General features: G+C 40.1%; 1 protein-coding gene, 1 long non-coding RNA gene and 1 gene segment (V, D, J or C); 1 reads left to right on the forward strand and 2 right to left on the reverse strand.

Moving 5' to 3' along the window:
• Positions 1-18,702, reverse strand: part of ighd (immunoglobulin heavy constant delta) — a 784,237-nt gene that overhangs the window by 201,492 nt on the left and 564,043 nt on the right. The window lies entirely within an intron of this gene.
• Positions 1-18,702, reverse strand: part of LOC307134541 (immunoglobulin gamma-1 heavy chain-like) — a 194,639-nt gene that overhangs the window by 31,212 nt on the left and 144,725 nt on the right.
• On the forward strand, positions 3,537-4,656 carry LOC307134809. The gene is made up of 3 exons (XR_013817605.1): positions 3,537-3,628; positions 4,330-4,407; positions 4,558-4,656. It is a non-coding gene; the product is annotated as an uncharacterized lncRNA (long non-coding RNA).

Genomic DNA, 18,702 nt, shown 5'->3' on the forward strand with positions numbered 1-18,702 from the left:
GCTTACAGGAGTTTTCCCTGTAAATGAAAAATAAATTAATTAAAAATGAAAAATAAATATAAAAAAACCTACAGGTTTTGGATTCAGGATAGGCTATATAATGTCTAGACTAAAGAAAAAAACTCTGATATAGTTGCTGTAGTTTTATTCATACAATTTTTTATTTAATTAGATTCAAGTACATTTCATGAAACCATTTTTGATAATATCATGTTCTGGCTGTTGGCAGCAATGAGAAAAAACAATGAGTCTTAACAAGTAAATGAATAAAATTAAGAGTTAGAATAGATAGGAAATTATATTTAAAAAAAAAAAAACAATTTCTCTAAATCATTTCAAAATATCCAAGACATGTCAACATACAAGAGATATGAGTCTGTATAATGTACACTTTTACCTTTTATAACATGAAGATGCAAATCCAGCTATTTTGTTTTTAATCCAACTCCCATCTATTTGGTTGGATGCAAAAAAGATTATTTGCAAGACCTGGTAGGTCCTTGAGGTAGACACAGGTTGAATGTATATCTGTGCATTTGATAAGTTCAACTGAGTCAATCCCTCTTTCTTTTAAAATGCCTGTTGCTGTTATCCCTGATTCTCTGTCTTTGCTGATGTCATTACCTGTTGTTTTCATAACATCAATGAAGGCATGACCCTCTCCTTGCGCATTGCCTACGTCTATAAATGATCGTACTAATGCTATAGACCCATGTTTGGTTTGAACTGCATGGTTGATTCTTTTGGATAAAGATTTTGCTCTTTTTGAATGAATTCGCTTGCCATTAACCACAGCCCTAGAATAAAAACTGAAAGCTTTATTTGCACTAAAACCTGACTCTTGAAGGAGATGAGACTCTCTTGGGGTTGGCTGTCGTACATGTGGGCATCCAAGAAACATCACGCTAGAACTACCAATACATTTTGTCACAATCTTGGTGCCTCCCAACATTTTTTCAACAAAGCTTTTGCTTTGCTGTGTTTGTTCATCATTGAATACAGCAGCAATGAGCCGTGGTACATGTTGGTAAAGGTTAAACATGTTAACAATTTGTTCTGGTACAGCTTGTGTGCCATGAAAGAGTTTCTGAAGGTGTCCATTCTGGGACTCATATAAGAATGCACTGTGACTCCATAAAGGACCCCAATTTTTCACAGATGTTGCTGCATGTACAAGTATGTGGACATTATAAGACACATGACACTTTCCATACAGAGACTCAAAACGGCCCACAAATGCCTTTAAAAGGCCATCAGCTTTGCCAATGTCGTGGGGGGAAATTGAATCTTGAAGGAGAATGTATGTAGCCTGTACTAGAAGTAGTAAATGGTCAAGATATTGTCTGGGTAAAATGCCGAACAAACAGGGAAGGCTGTAAAATAAGAGAAAGTGTCTGTATTCCGAAGCTTTCCAATATTTACGCAAAGAAATTGAACGGGGTGGTCTTGTTATACTTGTAGGTGGTTTAATGGCAAGTAACCTTCTTTCAATTTGCTCAATTACTCTTCCAATGTACCAAGGCTCTGTATGGTATTTGGAGTCAAACCATAGGGTGGTCAGCTGGCGACAAACACCAAGTAATATGCCATGCATGTAATCATATGCAAATCCAGAAACCATATTAAAAAACATCAACAGCATTAGAGGAGATGGACCTTTTACACCATTTATGCATGTTCCAGAATCAACAGCTTGCTGAGCTTCTTTTGTGTGTTTTTTGTGTGATCTCAGCTCTGGCTCTGTTGACTGCAAAGGATACACCCTTGTAAACCCACTACCCTTTTCTACAACTTCACCCTTCTGATAACACCAGTTACAACCATGCTCTCCATTAAATTGCTTGACATTCTGTACAGCACAACGAGCCACTGAATCACAAATGCAAAGCAAACTGTATACATGGACTACTGATTTTTCACCTTTCCACTGACAAGGTAACCCTTGGTTTTCAAGACTACGCAATTCATTAACAAATGCTTGCAGAAACGAGTTCATTTCTGGCTTTCTTGGCCCAAACCACAAACCGCCAAGAATGACATGCTTTGCCCTCGGATTAGGGGGGAGCTCATTGATTGTGACTTGAAGTGGCCAGATATGAAAAGGAGAAGATTTGAAAATTGGAACACCATCAACATTCCATGACACTGAAATATTTGCCAATTCTGGGTCATTTAGTGCATCAATCGATTTGTACATAGTGCCATCAAATATGTCTTCCACATTTTGTGAGTTGCGCTTTGTCCTTGACCATTTGTAATTCAAAGACTGACAAAAATCTGTATCCTGAAATTTACCTCTTAATTGATCTGAAATAGATAACTTGATAAAGACAGAGCCAGATTTGATTAGGTTTTCCATGTTCCCTGGGGTACCATTGCATGAAGCACAATGGGTGGGGATTTCATTCCCAAAGAAATGTTGGCAGGATGGGCAAATATACTGGACTTCAAAAGTGTCACAGTGAAAGGATTTCATGAACTTGTATAAGCTATCTGGAACACCATTGGTTGAATCAGGACATCATTCACAGGACAATCATTAATGAGACACCTTTGGCGTCATACACAGACGTGTTGGGCATGTGAATGTTATCATGATGTAACTATTTATTGGGTTATAATTTTTCCATTATGACATGTTGGAGTATGATTCTCAATTTAATCAGCCAGCATTATTTTATTTACATTTATTGATTTGTATTTACGCTATTCAGACACGTTTGAAAGTAGCCCAACCCCGCCCCTTAACCTACCCATTTGCGTTATATGATATAAAACATAGAATATAACAGACAACATGCACACTTTATTGAAAAATGTCAAGTATTCCAACTGTTCCGAGGCCAAATGATTGATTTGTGTGAAGAAAAGACCCAAAAGCGATCTGCGTTTCCCTCCGCACCCCGCGTCATATTGAAGACGCCACAGGTACGGCCATACCCCTCGGCGTCAGTCTATAGACGAACTGGGAACTCCATTGCTTTCAATGGGAAACCTTTTTCTATGGGAAACCTTATTCTATCGGTATGAAATCTCGCTGAAGAAGTCTCATTCAGAATACATCGCGATGTTTGGCATCAGTGCACGTGGGCCACATGTTGGTGAGTAGCCATGAATATTTGATATAAAGTATTTTCTGTCGTTATTGATCAGATTATGTTCAGTCACTGCATTATATCTTTCATTTCCACTCAGGCTTCGCTTTTCTTTGCTTTCTAAATCAACACACCTTGCTAATAGGGCGATTAAACACTGTCACGTGACGTGCTATAGACCTTTTAAACAGTTATTCATATTTAATAATAACAACTAGTGTAGTTCCAACGTGGCATTTGTAGTAGAAGCACAATAAAAACAACCTTAGTTGTAATGTGATGATTGTTGTAAATAGACAGTATCCACAACACTTACCATGCTTTTTAATGCCTTTTAATGTAAAATCCAAATATTGTGATTTAAATAGTACTTTGTCCTGTATATAATGTATCTGTTATATATTATGACTTTTTCTCTTTTTTTTTTTTAACCTGAAACGACCAAAAGGGCCTTTCGGACTCAGTCAGCCCATTCTTGTTCATGGAAAAGTAATGGAGAAGACCGAAAGCAGCAACAGCAAATATTTGCAATGGTAAGTATGTGTTGGTTTGAACTCTTTATCAAGCATTTGTTGTTTCTTAAACATATTCTTACAAACCCCATGGCTCAATCAGTGAGAACATGTTCTCAAAGTCTTAATAATTCACAAGATTTAACAAGCTGTCATTCATATGATACTCGTACATATTTGTACAAATACTCATACATAATCCTGCAGCTTTTACTCCGACTCCTGCCATTGGCTACAGCCTCAATTCCTGTACATATTTATCATGATTTTTGTAAATCAGTTGCGCCCCTTCTTGGAAAGCAGTCCCAGAAAGAAAAGTTTATATTAGGTCCAATGTATTCTTTAAAATGATTACAAATTGGGCCATTGGGGAGGTCTCTTCACACCTCATGACCTACCTCTGTTTGCAAGAGCGGAAATGCTCACATAACATCAGATATTCAATTATTTTGTCATCAGTTGCACTGCTGATAACGTCCTGTTTGCATGTAAATAATTTACGTGATCAAAAGATCAAGTAAATAATCAACATTTTTAAACAAATTCATATGTGCTACTAAAAATATACTTTTAATAATGGAAATGCACACCTATCAGTGAACTTGTTTCATAAATGTATTTAACATTTAATTATGCAACACTTTTTAAAGAAAGAAACAGTTATGTATGAAATCACAACTTGCATGCAATGTAATGAAATTTCCTTTCTTTCTGTTTTGCAGGATTACTTGCAGATTACTTTTATGAGCCAACCCTCACAAGAGCTACTAGTTAGTTGTAGTGAATCTTGCCGTAATCAGGTAAATAATATTTTTAGTATATCAGTATTTACTCATGAAATGCTCCCCTGAATTGTATGTAAATTCATTTTATTGTAACTGTCTTAATGTATATGTTTCAAAAACAATAGTAATTGCACATAAAGTAAGTGAGACTTTCTTGTTTTACAGCAGAGAAGAAAGACCAGACCCTTATATCGAAGCAAGCTAATCGAATAAGTCCTTTGTTTAGGGTGAGGAAGGAACATGGCCATCTTGTGCCCAAAGACGACAGAAAAGTGCGCAAGTCCATTGGTATGTCTTGTATTGATGTATTGTCTTGCTTTAATATGTAGTACAGAATTTGATGTTGATCTCTCAAAGGACAGCTGTGATCATTCTTTCTATACTCTGATAAAATACACACCATTATTCATGTCTAAATCTTTTTATAACTCCTAAAATGAGCAAATTAGGTTCTGTATCTTGGATTTATCTAAAATGGTAAATATTTGTTTCCCGTTTTGATACAATTATTATTAAAATGATTGCCTTTTAGCCTAAAGGCTGGAACACTTTTGGCCTTCAATTCTTAAAAATGGCACCGTCTGTTTGTCTTAGATTAAAGCAGACATGTATTGAAGGGTTAAAAAAAGCATTTAGTTGGTATAAACTCCAGGTATTTCTCTACTGTTTTGTAGACCATGGGTGGTTCTGTGTAGCTTTGGAAGATAATGAGTTGTGGCATATATTAGGAATCAAATAGTAAATGTTCTTTGAATTATGTGAAATATCTGGTTAGTTTTTTGGCTTGAAACAAGGCTTTATACTCCACAGACTAAAACACATTGCATTTGTGTTTTAAGATGGATAGCAAGAGAAGGCACACACTTCAGAAGATTCTACAGGAAAAGACTAATGTGCAACCAAGGAGGAATACAAGAGGCAAAAACTCCAGTCTCTGAGAACTATGCATGGCCATGGGTGCTTCATAAGCATGGTAAGTCTTGTGCCTCTGTACCTATTGTATTGCCTTATTTTAACAATTTAACATTGTGCAGGCTATCACAAGTGATGCTCTTGAAACAAGTGACAGAAGAGTATGTTGTCTTAAAAGAAATCTAGCATCACTGGCAAAGGATAAGAAGAGACCATGCCTTTCTAAAATATATTTTTAAAGATCTGCTGTTTAAAAGGTTGCTGTTGATATGGGTAAAATATTTGTTGTCAGTACTTGGCTAATATAATGTGCTGCAATATTATATACATAATGCTTCAATGTGTATATTATATAATGTACTGACTGTGGCTTTGTAAATTTAAATTAGGAATGGGCAAATCTGGGCCTTTTGAAATGGAGAGTTTACCTCCAAGACTAATCGAGCATGCCTGGAATTTGTAACTAAAGTCTTTAGGTTTACTCATAGATAATTATAGGCAGGTGGGTTTGAGGTTGGAGCTAAATCTGCAGGACAATGGATGCTGAGGGCCAGAGTAGCCAACCACTGCTTAAATCATGCAGAACATATGCTAACCTGACTACATTAAACTTAATTTGAATTGTGTTTTTTCTTTTACTTTTAGACCAGGACTGGAGAATGCCTGACAATGGGATGTTACAACTTCTTCCTCTGGTTGAGAAAAGGCTACACCACATCAGTGACCACATCATCTGTTTATCAGTTATACACTGTAGGGTACAAGTGGGCAAACTGTTTAGAAGAAGAAGAACAGGATAGAACATGAACATGATAGAGGGAAGAGCAAGAAACCAGTCTAGCTGTGATAATGAATCATTATTTTTCAACACAATATCAAATCTGTTTTCTGTATCATAGTTGACTGGATGGGATTCTGTGGCACTCATTTGTGTGGCTTCAGCAGCTGTGAATGGATTAATATGATCTTAATGTATTTTTGAAGACCCATTTTTATTTATCTTGAATCTAATTTTTCTTTATGCTACTTTATCAACTGTATACTGTATCCTCCAATAAAGAGTTGAGTGATAAAGTATGGTGAATATTGTGTATGGTGTTTTTAAAGTAAATACACATTTTATGAGTTGATTTAGGTTATCAAAGTAATTAACAATATTATTTTACTTGAAACATAAACATTTTTCATCTGGTTATATTATATTTGGTACAACAATGCACCAAAAAGTTGTATTTGCATGCTGTGACAATACGCCAGTTTTCAGTGAAATAAAGGGAAGGATTTCAAACACTTCAAGCTTAACTGACGATGATCCATGTTGATAATTCCGGTACATCTACTACTGCAATAAAAATTAAAGCATGCACATTACCGATGTCAGGTACGTGAAAATACATACAATTTTGGCAATGTCTCTTTTGTTATTTTACTTAATGGTGCATTGTCCTATATTTAATAATAATAGTGAAGTGTAAATCTAAATAGTTTTTGTTTACACTGGAAACTGGATAATGGCAAGTTGTTGTGGGTTCATCCATTATATTTATGGGTGTTTATCCATAAAAGAAAATAAATATTAATAATTATATTACATTTCTTTCAAATATTTCTGTATTTCATCATATGGTCTCACAATACCCATCAAAACCTAATACAAGCATGATGTTAGAATAGAAAAGAGAAAATACTCTGATATTTAAATGTGACTCAAAGTTTGTTGTCCATGATGAGGAAAATAGATCTGTGTATGTTGTACTGCCCTTCCGCCCTCAGGGACCCAGTAGAGGCCCCTGGAAGGGCAAAAAAAAGCACATTTCAAATGGCTGTTACTCAAAGTCTGGTTAGCGTATCACAGAGAAAATTGGCAGGACAACTGCTTATGCTATGTTTACTAAATAATGTTGGGCACAGTTTTCAGACAGATATGGAAAGCTGGCATAAAGGTTTTCTAAAAGTGCTCACAGTAAAATATCAAATTTCAGCCTGCCCCTCATATATGTCATAAAGGTTTACACAATGAACATAATTAGATATCCAGTTGTCCATTAAAGATGTCATTTACTTAACATTTATTGTCTCATTATTAAACGTTTTAAACTACATTACCCATATACCTTTGTCAGTGTATCAATGCAATGGGAAACATGGCGCTGTAGTTCATTGAAGTGTGCAGAAATGCTTAGGGTTAGGGTTGGGATCTCGGTAAAGGAGTAATTTCTCACAACATAGCGACACTTTTTAGTTAACTTAACGTATTACTAACGTAACAATAACACCAAAACATACTTTGTAACATGAAATTGCGTTTTATATCGGTTAAAAGATAGTCCAATCACAGCGAGTTCTGCGATAAAGTCCTAGCCAATGACAACGCAGCAGAACCAAGGCGTCACACTTACTTGTCCATTTATGGAAAATGATGACAGATCTCATCCGGTTCCAACTGAAGGGATATCCTTAAATATTTAATATTTAGGCTGCTAAATATTTATTTCTTCTAATTAATTAATACAACTCACATTTTAAAACAAAAATCTCCTTTGTGTGGTTAAACTGATGCATAAATATCTCTCTCTCTATTATATATATATATATATATATATATGTATATATATATATGTGTGTGTGTGTGTGTATTTATATATATATGTGTGTGTGTGTGTATTTATATATATATATATATATATATTAGATCACTTCTTTATGCCATCGTTCACCATCTGAACTCTTGGAATTAAAACAAATGTAACAAAAGCATAATGAATGCACACAATTTTGTAAGCATATTCCAATATTTAATGTCAAACAGTTTAAATACAAATGTAGCGGCCAAACTACTGCACAACAGTATAAAATAACCATGCTGCGGTACAAATAAAAGAAATGAGGTTAAACTTTATCTGAAAATATATTGGTTTCTTGCCTTTAAGAAATAAATAGGCAAAAACATTAAGAACATTTTACATTCTCAACTTTAAAACTATATAAACTATATCCTTGTGATTATTGTTCACTTCTATTGTAACTAAATGAAAGGCCAATTCAAATAGTTAATGATTATTATAAATGTTAACCATTTTCAGTAAGAAAATGCTTTAATAAAATACATTCATGTTACATTTACATTAGCAAGGTAGTGATATAATGATACCATATATTTATTTATGGTGGACATTTACTATAGTGAATACTATCCCACTGTAATAAAAGGTTTAATGAATACATATTGATTTCAAAAGGTGTTCACTCTCACTATCTTCATTTGTTCAAACAAACACTGTTATACAATGGCAATAAATCGATGGCAATAAATATGTCCTTTACTAAAACTCCTGATGAGCACTGATGCTTTTTTGATAAAGGCATAAGCAGACATCAAGTACAGTTTATGAATATTGGTTCTGCATATATCGAAGAGATCATGAGGAGGAGTGGTACTCCACGTGAAGACTTAGAGAAACTGTGACATAGCAAAGGGTGCACCTCACTGGACATATCCTACGCATGCCCAAACAACAACACCCCAAAACAGTTATGAAGTGGACACCACCAGGAAGACGCAGGAGACAGGGAAGACCAAGGAAGACATGAGACAGATGTTTCGTGAAGACCTGAAGAATGCAGGTGTTCCATGAGAAGATGTGAAGAACGTGGCCACAGATCGAATATGTTGGAGGACACATGTTGCCCAGTGTGCCCAGGACAGGACATGATGATGATGTTGTTGTCCCTTTACATAACTGTAGGATTTCCTTCTGTAAAAAGTGTTGCATAATTAAATGTTAAATACATTTATGTAACAAGTTCACTGATAGGTGTGCATTTCCATTATTAAAAGTATATTTTTAATAGCACATATGAATTTGTTTAAAAATGTTGATTATTCACTTAATCTTTTGATCACGTAAATTATTTACATGCAAACAGGACGTTATCAGCAGTGCAACTGATGACAAAATAATTGAATATCTGATGTTATGTGAGCATTTCCGCTCTTGCAAACAGAGGTAGGTCATGAGGTGTGAAGAGACCTCCCCAATGGCCCAATTTGTAATCATTTTAAAGAATACATTGGACCTAATATAAACTTTTCTTTCTGGGACTGCTTTCCAAGAAGGGGAGCAACTGATTTACAAAAATCATGATAAATATGTACAGGAATTGAGGCTGTAGCCAATGGCAGGAGTCGGAGTAAAAGCTGCAGGATTATGTATGAGTATTTGTACAAATATGTACGAGTATCATATGAATTTGACAGTTTGTTAAATCTTGTGAATTATTAAGACTTTGAGAACATGTTCTCACTGATTGAGCCATGGGGTTTGTAAGAATATGTTTAAGAAACAACAAATGCTTGATAAAGAGTTCAAACCAACACATACTTACCATTGCAAATATTTGCTGTTGCTGCTTTCGGTCTTCTCCATTACTTTTCCATGAACAAGAATGGGCTGACTGAGTCCGAAAGGCCCTTTTGGTCATTTCAGGTTAAAAAAAAAAAAAGAGAAAAAGTCATAATATATAACAGATACATTATATACAGGACAAAGTACTATTTAAATCACAATATTTGGATTTTACATTAAAAGGCATTAAAAAGCATGGTAAGTGTTGTGGATACTGTCTATTTACAACAATCATCACATTACAACTAAGGTTGTTTTTATTGTGCTTCTACTACAAATGCCACGTTGGAACTACACTAGTTGTTATTATTAAATATGAATAACTGTTTAAAAGGTCTATAGCACGTCACGTGACAGTGTTTAATCGCCCTATTAGCAAGGTGTGTTGATTTAGAAAGCAAAGAAAAGCGAAGCCTGAGTGGAAATGAAAGATATAATGCAGTGACTGAACATAATCTGATCAATAACGACAGAAAATACTTTATATCAAATATTCATGGCTACTCACCAACATGTGGCCCACGTGCACTGATGCCAAACATCGCGATGTATTCTGAATGAGACTTCTTCAGCGAGATTTCATACCGATAGAATAAGGTTTCCCATAGAAAAAGGTTTCCCATTGAAAGCAATGGAGTTCCCAGTTCGTCTATAGACTGACGCCGAGGGGTATGGCCGTACCTGTGGCGTCTTCAATATGACGCCGGGGTGCGGAGGGAAACGCAGATCGCTTTTGGGTCTTTTCTTCAAATCAATCGTTTGGCCTCGGAACAGTTGGAATACTTGACATTTTTCAATAAAGTGTGCATGTTGTCTATTATATTCTATGTTTTATATCATATAACGCAAATGGGTAGGTTAAGGGGCGGGGTTGGGCTACTTTCAAACGTGTCTGAATAGCGTAAATACAAATCAATAAATGTAAATAAAATAATGCTGGCTGATTAAATTGAGAATAATACTCCAACATGTCATAATGGAAAAATTATAACCCAATAAATAGTTACATCATGATAACATTCACATGCCCAACACGTCTGTGTATGACGCCAAAGGTGTCTCAATGGAATCACTGCAGTACCCTTAACGTCGAAAAATGCCTTTCAAGGGGTACCCTGTACGTAAAAAAGTGACGACGAGGGGTCCTGACCAAGCGTCAATATGTGACGAGTGGGAGTGAGACTGTGTTGGTTTTCTCACATTTTGGCATAGCCAAACATGTCCCGCGCATTTTTTGATCATTATCAGTGAGAAAACTGATGTTCTCCAAATCGACTGTCATTCACGTGGGAAAACAAACAAACAAATAAAAAGGCACTACAACCTGACATAATTATTTTATTATGCTGTGAGTAACCTTCAGTTGTGTCAGTAGGAAATGATTTTTTCCCCCCAGTTCAGAGAAGACTGACTGACTGACTCCATGGACTTTCATTCACGTGGCAAAAACTAAAGAAAAAGGTTATACAAGCTGGCATATATTCTAGCATTTATGCTGTGAGTAAACTACAGTTTTGTCAGTGGAAGATTAATTAATTGATTTGTTTTTCTTACAAATATAGATAATACAGATAAACCTGTGCAGTTTTATATATCTGACAGCGAGGAGACTGACTGACCATCTTTCACAACGACCATCAGTGAGGAGACTGATATCCTCCAAATCGACTGTCATTCACGTGGCAAAAACTAAAGAAAAAGGTAATACAAGCTGGCATATATTCTAGCATTTCAGGGCTCGACATTAAAGGGTTAGTTCACCCAAAAATGAAAATTCTGTCATTAATTACTCACCCTCATGTGGTTGGACACCCGTCAGACCTCCGTTCATCTTCAGACACAAATGAAGATATTTTAGTGTAAATCTGATGCTGAGAAAGACTTCATATAGGCCTCCATTGGCATTCAGTACATTTACACTCCCAAGACCCATAAAAGGCACTTAAAACGTCGTTACAAAGTCCATCTCACCACAGTGATTCTACAATAATTTTACGATGCAACGACAATAGTTTTTTTTATGCACACTTTTTTTTGAGAACTACGCCGAGACCTAAAGCACGATCAATGTAGAATTCAACAGCTTAGACACGCGCGTCTTCCTCTGCTTGTGAAATCTCTTCTGGGTCATGTGTCCGAACGCCGGATCTACGTCATATTCTCACGCATGCGTCGTGGAGGCACACACGGAAGACAAGAACAAGTTGGATAAAGGTGTTATTTTGATTTTTTTTTGCGCACAAAAACTATTGTCGTCGCATCGTAAAATTATTGTAGAGTCACTGTGGTGAGATGGACTTTGTAACAACGTTTTTAGTGCCTTTTATGGGTCTTGTGAGTGTAAATGTACTGAATGCCAATGGAGACCTATCTGAAGCCTTTCTCAGCCATCAGCTTTCAACTAAAATATCTTCATTTGTGTTCCGAATATGAACGGAGGTCTTACGGGTGTCGAACGACATGAGGGTGAGTAATTAATGACAGAATTTTCATTTTTGGGTGAACTAACCCTTTAAGCATGTTTACGTGCTTGTCCTTCGGACAAGTAAATCTGTCATCCACTTGTCCGAGTAAAAAATGTGCTTGTCCGGAATTTTTTTTTTGTTTTTTTTTGTGTGTGTTGTAAATAAAATGTATTCTGAAGCAATATTCTCACCAGTGTTCAATCAGCTTTGACATATGCATATTTGCGATATTTTTACCTTTTATAAAGGGCATTTTTCCCCTAATCTTAATAAACATAGGCTATGATTCAGATTTCCTTTTATATTCTTAAATTGGATCAATAAATTAAATAACGACACTGGCTGTTACCAGTCAAATTAAATAATTTACACTGAAAAATTACAACTGCATTAAATAATGTTATGAGATTGTTTTAAATATTTTTTGAATATACAAATAAGAAATGTTGGAAAGATGAAACTAAACTGCCAGTAGGTGGCAGCGGGTGACCGTCTTAATGAGTGAATCATTGAGTCGCTTCGTTCAAACACTGATTCATTCAAGAATGAGGCGGTCGTTTACGAATAGTTCATTGAATCTTTGATTCTATCGATTCATTCTAAACGCTGAATCATTCACTAACACGCTGTTGCTGGTTCTGCTGTGATCTTTTGGAACTATTTTCGCTGCTGTAATAGAACAAAAATACATATTGCATCTAAACTGTAAGTGACTTAATTTTAATAATTGTTTATGGAACTGTCATATGAAATCAGTGTCATTTTCAGTCGTGATGTTATTCAGGAAAACAGCACTCTTGGTAATGTGACGTTGGAACTGTATCATGTTATAAATATAAATAAACTCTACATTTTTATGGCAGTGTGTTAACTGAGTTTCTCTATGTGCAGTGCACATTTGTTTAGATTTCTCCTCGAGAGGCTGCGTGAGCGTAAACAGTGCGTTAGTTACCGTCAGTTCATTATACATTATTATCATTCACTGTCAATCGCCACTTACAGTAATAAATGCAGAATCATTCTTGCATTTGGGTGATTCCCTAGTTATTTTTGTTAATGACGTTTTATCAGGCTACTTATCCGTCGGGCAAGTAAAATTCTCTTTTACTTGCCCCTTCAAAAATTCCACTTGTCCCGGACAAGCGTTAATGTCAAGCCCTGCATTTATGCTGCAAGGAAACTACAGTTTTGTTAGTGTAAGTTTAATTAAATGGCTGGGCTCGACATTAACACTTGTCCGGGACAAGTTGATTTTTTTTTTGAAGGGGCAAGTGAAAAATAATTGTACTTGCCCGACGGACAAGTATCCTGGTTAAAACGTCAAAACAAAAAATAACTAGGGAATCACCAAAGTGCAATAATGATTCTGCATTCAGTTAGTGTAAGTGGAGATCGATAGTGGATAATAAAAAACGAACTGACGTTAACAAGGTTGTCATGTTGAGGCTCGCGCAGCCTCTCGAGTAGAAAATCGAAAACAAATGAGCGCCGCTCATACAAAGAAACTCAGTTCACATATACGGTTAAAAATTGTGGAGTTTTTATATTTATAACATATGATGCAGTTAAGCAACATCACACAAACAAGAGTGTTGTTTTCCTGAATACCATCTCGACTGAAAATGACACTGATTTCATACGCCAGTTCCATAAGCAATTAATTAACATTAAGTCACTTACATTTTAGATGCAATATGAACTGTTTTTGTTCTATTTCGCAGCGAAAATAGTTCCAAACTAAGATCACAGCAGAAACATAATGCATCTCACAGCATCAGTGTGTTACTGAATGATTCAGAGTTTTAATGAATCGGTTGAATCAAAGATTCAATGACCTATTCGTAATCGACCGCCTCATTCTTGAATGAATCAGCCGTTTGAACGAATCGACTCAATGATTCACTCATTAAGACGGTCACCTGCCGCCACCTACTGGTGGTTTAGTTTCATCTTCCCAACATTTCTTATTTGTATATTCAAAAATATCTAAAATAATCTCATAACATTATTTAATGCAGTTGTAATTTTTCAGTGTAAATAATTTAATTTAATTGGTAATAGCCTATAGTGTCTTATTCTAATTTAATTTATTGATCAAATTTAAAAATATAAAATGAAAGCTGAAGCATAACCTATATTTAATAAGATTATGGAAAAATGCCCTTTATAAAAAGGTAAAAATATCACAAATATGCATATTTAAATATGTCAAAGCTGATTGAACTCAGATGAGAATATTGCTTCAGAATAGATTATATTTACCAAAAAATATATATATAAATTCCGGACAAGCAAATTTTTTCCTTGTCCGGACAAGCATGTGAACAGGCTTAATGTCGAGCCCTGAATGGTTTGTTTTTCTTCTTTTTTTTCACAGTTCAATACAGATAAACCTGTGCAGTTTTATATATCTGACAGCGAGGAGACTGACTGACCATCTTTCACAACGACCATCAGTGAGGAGACTGATATCCTCCAAATCGACTGTAATTCACGTGGGAAAAACTAAAGAAAAAGGTAATACAAGCTGCTGTAAACTACTTGATTTATAATTATTACTTGTACTGCCTTTACATGCTTGCATACTTTTTCAAGCCTGAAAATATGGATTGCCTAGACTTTCGATGGATGAACAAAATTGAATGTTAAAAAAAATTATATTTATTCTGATGGTGAATGAAAGACTTGTGGGTTTGGAATGACATTAAGGTGCGTAATGACAGTTTTCATTTTTGGCTGAAGTATCCCTTTAAACACCACTTTTTAGTAACTTAGATTTATCCCACAATTTTATTTGTAAATAAAAAATTAGGCTGTGATGTTAATGTAATAGCCTGTTCTATAGGTTGTATATCTTTTTGCTTTTCTTTTGTTCTAGAACATTTTGCTGATGCACCTCAAAGCACTAGTATTATTCCAAATTAAATCTTACCAATTAATTTAGTAAAATGTGGTGTTAAAATTAAAAGTATTAAGTTCCCTTTCAGTCGGTCACTACGACGTACGTCGGTAATAACCGACGAATTGGGATCACTTCAGAGAGCCCCTATCAGCTTCGAGAACTTAAGAACAGGCCAATGAACAATTGGCGTGCGAGATTTGCATCTCGCGCTCCGCCCCGCGCCGCGGGTATAAACAGGAAGCGAGAGCATCGCACTGACGTCATTCACTTCGGAGCCTAACCGGCGTTTGAAGTCTACAGACTGCTTCCTGATTATTCAGCGAAGAACTCTACAAGAATACAGAGAAGAGGAATCGTGTGTGTTGGTGTGACAGCGCTTTCCAGCGGGACCGCGAACTCAAAGCTGCAAGTGAAACAACTGCTGTTATCACAGCAAACCTGTTGGTTTCGGTGGGCGTTTCCCAAATTGAGTGCAAACACAGGCTGCACTATTCCCTGTGTTTTGCCGCGGTTTCCCTGGGTGCTTCAGCACTCTCTTAAAAGAGCGTTTCCTCACAAAAAGAGCAACACGGGTGTGACACTGCGTCTTTTTCAAGATGTCATTCCACCCGTGCGTTTCTGGATGCGGTCGTTCCCTCTCGCCCGCTGACGGCCACACTCACTGCATCACGTGCCTGGGCTTACAGCACGCTGAGGCAGCGTTTGTGAATAGCTCGTGTTCTCACTGCGGGAACATGACTATTGCGGTGCTTAGGTCAAGACTCACCTACCTTCGGGAAGGCGGAGTCCCCCTCCCCATACCTCGATCTAGAGCTATCCCTAAACAGGATAGACCTACTTCGACGGATGACCGGGGTGACTTGAGGATTACGTTCAGGACAAACCCGCCTAGTGTTCCTACGCAGGTCCCTGAACCCTCACAAGCACCGCTGCCGGTGGCGCCACCGGAAGAGATCGCTGGTCCCGCCCACGGGCGCCCAGTCATCTCTTTCGGAGCGCCATCGGACGAGCAGATGTCGATCGCAGCATCGGAGGGGGAGTTCCAGTCCTCGGAGGATGAAGATTCGGCTGTACTGCCTCCCTCTGGGAGAGTGGCAACGGCCGAGTCGGACCCTGAGTTGACGGCTATGCTTTCCCGGGCCGCCGAAAAGGTCGGGCTTGTGTGGAACCCTCCACCACGTCCCGAGCCTTCTAGGTTGGATGATTGGTTTCTGGGGGGGGGTCGCGCTGGTTCTCAGCGTCCCGCCCCAGTGCCATTCTTCCCGGAGGTGCATGAGGAGCTTTCCAGGTCGTGGACGACACCCTTCAGTGCCAGAAACAGACCTGGAGGCTCCTCCCTCCTCACTACCCTTGACGGTGGACAGGCCAAGGGTTACGAGAGGATCCCGCCAGTCGAACGCGCCGTCGCGATGCAGCTGCGTCCGGCGACCGCCTCCGAGTGGCGTGGTGATCCTCGTCTCCCGTCCAAAGCCTGTAGGTTTTCGTCCAGTCTAACTGCGAAGGCCTACAGGTCCTGCGGACAGGCCGCGTCTGCCTTGCATGCCATGGCGTTGCTTCAGGTGCACCAAGCCCAGGCACTCATGGACATGCACGAGGGTAGGTCTGACCCAGAGCTCCTCCGGGAGCTCCGGGCGGCGACGGACCTCGCCCTCCGGGCGACGAAAGTTACCGCCCGTTCCGTGGGTCAGGCGATGTCCACCTTAGTGGTCCAGGAACGACATCTCTGGCTCAACCTGGCCGACATGAGGGAGACTGACAAGAACCGGTTCCTGGACTCCCCCATATCGTCGGCCGGGTTGTTCGGCGACGCGGTCGAGAATTTCGCCCAGCAATTCTCGGCCGCCCAGAAGCAGACGGAGGCCATCAAACACATCCTGCACCGGCGGCCCGCTGCTGCCTCCACCCAGCCGCCGGCTGCAGCACCTCCGCCTGCCCGTCGCCGAGGACGTCCTCCTGCGGCCGCCCCCGCTCCCGCCCCAGCCCAGCAGCAGCCTTCCACCGGCCGTGGGCGTGGAGCCGGTCGCGGGAAGAACGTCCAGCCCGCTCAGGCCGCTGCCAAGCCAGGTGGCAAGCGCCGTCGGAAGAGACCCTGAGACGGGCCGCCCAGAGATGGAGGAAACTGCTCTTCAGGAGATGGCTGCAGCACCACTCCTTCCCCCGGTGGAGGGCCGGGGGAACCCCATTTTTCTTTCTGTTCCACCACTGGCCCCAGTGCCAGTGGCACCCAAATTCTCAATAAAAGAGCAGTTTCTAACATCTCTGGGTGCCAAGAGAGCGCGTCTGGCGGTATGCGACGCTACCATGCCTCGTACCCCTCAGACACCTCTCTCTTCGCCAACAGGGGGCGTCGGTTGTGCGGACGCACACAAAGTGCCTCCCCACGCTCGCCCGTCCCCTCAGCGGATGCAGGTCGTGTGTCAGACCCAGACCCCTGCACGGACCACTACCATGTCGTCCTGGGGCCCCTGCGTTCCGCTGCGCTGCCCCGCTCCGGGTACGTCCGTGGTGCCGATGATCCCGCTTGCTCGGTCTCTGGGGGCCTGGCTAGCGCTCCCCAGCCCGTCTCGCTGGATCATCCGCACCATCAGACTCGGCTATGCGATTCAGTTCGCCCGGCGTCCCCCGAAGTTCAGGGGTGTCCACTTCACTTCTGTACCGAAGGAGGGCGCCCCCGTGCTTCAGGCGGAGATCGCTGTCCTATTGGCGAAGGACGCGATAGAGCCGGTCCCTCCAGCCGATATGAAGTCCGGGTTCTACAGCCCGTACTTCATTGTACCCAAGAAAGGTGGCGGGTTACGACCGATCCTGGACCTGCGTTACCTGAACCGCTCCCTCCACAGGATGCCGTTCCGAATGTTAACCCAGAAACGCATCTTCAGATGCATCCGTCCCCAGGATTGGTTTGCAGCGATCGACCTGAAGGACGCGTACTTTCATGTCTCGATTCTCCCTCGACACAGACCGTTTCTACGCTTTGCTTTCGACGGACGGGCATACCAGTACAAAGTCCTACCCTTCGGGGTGTCCCTGTCGCCCCGTGTCTTCACGAAAGTCGCGGAGGCGGCCATTGCTCCCATGAGAGAGCGTGGTGTTCGCATCCTCAACTATCTCGACGACTGGCTGATTCTTGCCCAGTCGCGGGAGCAGTTGTGCGAACACAGGGACATGGTGCTCCGGCACCTCAGCCAGTTGGGTCTTCGGGTCAACTGGGAGAAGAGCAAACTCTGTCCCGTACAGAGGATCTCTTTTCTCGGGATGGAGATCGACTCGGTCGCCATGACTGCGCGCCTCACAGAGGAGCGCGTCCAGTCGGTGCTGAGCTGCTTGAGTACGCTCAAACGCAGTACAGCGGTTCCACTGAAACATTTTCAGAGGCTCCTGGGGCATATGGCAGCAGCAGCCGCAGTAACGCCGCTAGGGCTGCTCCATATGAGACCGCTTCAGCACTGGCTACACGACCGAGTCCCGAGATGGGCGTGGCACAGCGGGTCCCTCCGTGTCCAAGTGACGCCGAGATGCCGCCAAACCCTCTCCCCGTGGTCGGACCCTTCGTTTCTACGGGCAGGAGTGCCTCTAGAACAAGTGTCCAGGCATCATGTTGTCTCCACGGATGCCTCACCCACGG

The sequence above is a fragment of the Gobio gobio genome (assembly GCF_949357685.1).
Source record: "Gobio gobio genome assembly, chromosome: 1".
NCBI classification, from domain to species: Eukaryota; Metazoa; Chordata; class Actinopteri; order Cypriniformes; family Gobionidae; genus Gobio; species Gobio gobio.